Source organism: Elephantulus edwardii, unplaced genomic scaffold (genome assembly GCF_000299155.1).
Source record: "Elephantulus edwardii isolate Elephantulus edwardi_28Jun2011 unplaced genomic scaffold, EleEdw1.0 scaffold00243, whole genome shotgun sequence".
Taxonomy (NCBI): domain Eukaryota; kingdom Metazoa; phylum Chordata; class Mammalia; order Macroscelidea; family Macroscelididae; genus Elephantulus; species Elephantulus edwardii.
In genome coordinates this window covers 1,141,293-1,143,289 of record NW_006399993.1, presented here as the reverse complement: position 1 = coordinate 1,143,289, position 1,997 = coordinate 1,141,293, and positions in this window count along the sequence as shown.

The following is a 1,997-nucleotide window of genomic DNA, read 5'->3' as shown; positions in this document are numbered from 1 at the left end:
TTATGTCCTTTGAGTGTTTGATATATGTCATTCCACGGTCTTCCTGTTTGCAATGGTTTCTGCTGAGGAATCAGCCCTAAACCTTATTCTATTTCCCTTATAGGTTAATCTTTGTTTTTCTCTGCCTGCTTTCAGAATTCTCTCCTTATCTTTGGTTCTGGAAAATCTGACTATGATATGACTTGATGTTTTTCTTTTGGGGTCTATTCTATATGGAGTTTGCTCAACTTCTTTTATATATATCCTTTCATTTTTCCTTATGTCAGGAAAGTTTTCTTCTAGTAACTCTTCCACAATACTCTCAGCATGTTGTTTGTTTGGGTTTTTTGTTGAGGGGGCAGGGGTTGTTGGTTGGTTTTGGGGTGTTTTTTCCCTTCTTCCTGTTCTGGGATTCCAATTATGCACATATTGTTCCTCTTGATGATGTCCCACATTATTCTTGGACTTTCTTCTTTTTCCTTTATTTTTTTGATTCTGCTTTTTGTTCTAGAAGATCAGTGCTAAGAACTTTATTTTTTGTTTCACTAGTTCTGTGTTCCATCCTTCAACTCTGTTCCTATGCCCCTCCAACAGGTTGACAGCATCTGAGACGCTGGTCTTCATTTTCTGCATTGCAGTTTCTTGCTTTTCCAGAGTTTCTAATGCCTCGTTTGTTTCATCTGCATTGTCTTTGATTATTTTTATAAGTTCCTCTTGGCTTTTGCTTGTAGAATCCTGTAATTCTTCAATTTTGTCTTTCACCCATTGAAAATATTCAATCATTGTTCTTTTGAATTCTGGGTCAGAAAGTTCCATCTGCCTTTTTGGCTTCAGAAAATCTCTTGATTCTGTGTTTTGATAACTTTTGCAGGGGTTTACATCTTGCTTTAGTTTTGTGTAGAGTGTGAGGTCTCCTGCTTCTTCCATGTCATTGCAGTGTAAAATTTATCCTAATGGGACCTTGTTCTGACGATCTTGGCTTGAGAGCTCACTGCTCCAGAAAATGGAGAAGCAACTCACTCTGCCTGAATGTCTCTCTGATCCTTGGATTAGGGGAGACTTGCTTGAGTTGGGGAGCCCTATACTCTAGTAGGAAGTGGGAGGATAATTCACCTGGCCTGTAGTTTTCCTCTCAAGTCCTGTGGCAAGATTATCTGGGACTGGGGGGCAGCCACGACTCTCTTCACCATTCTGAAAATTCAGGAGGAAGGACTTTGTCTTGGACCTTCTACTCTAGGACTGTATTCCCATACCTGCTAATTGCTGGAGTTTTCTAGTAAATGTGCAAAAGCAAATGAGTATGGCAAAGGAGGCAAAAACAATGTCTTGGCAGGATCCTGAATATTGGTGATACTCTCCCCTGTGCTTAGTGGGTCAGAAAAGGTCCTTCCTACATTTCCTGGCTCTGTGAAGGACAAAGGGTACCAGAGGGCTCTCTGGGCATCCAATGGCAATTTTCACCTGTGGGTTTGGTAAGTGGATCAGGGCACTTCTGGGCTGCATGGGTCCTCCCCACCTCTCTGAGCTCTATGTGGGGTTGAGAATCATGTCTTCTTAATGAGGTTTTTAGATTAATCCATTTCCAGGGTTGCACCTAGCTTTAATGATTCAAGTCAGTGAATTCCTATATTTCTATGCCTCTGTGTTGCCTGAGCCCTGGGCAGGACAGGGGTCAGGAGTGCTTCCAAAATCCATTTCCTTGAGGGCCCTTTCTTGAGATAGTTACATGAAGTTACTTGGGTACTCTTAGGAATCTGAAATGTTCTGAGAACCTCAAATAAGTTAATCTAGTGGATTTAGAAGAGGCTGTAGCACTAAAGACATTATCACCAGTGTCAGATGGATCTTGAATAAAACCAGAGTATCAGAATAGCTATCTGTGCTTCATTGACTGTGTAAAGGCATTTGTATAGATCACAGCAAATTGTGGCTGATCCTGAGAAGAATGGGAATCCCAGAACACTTCATTGTATTCATGTGAAACCTGTACTCAGACTAGGAAGCAGTCCTCAGAACAG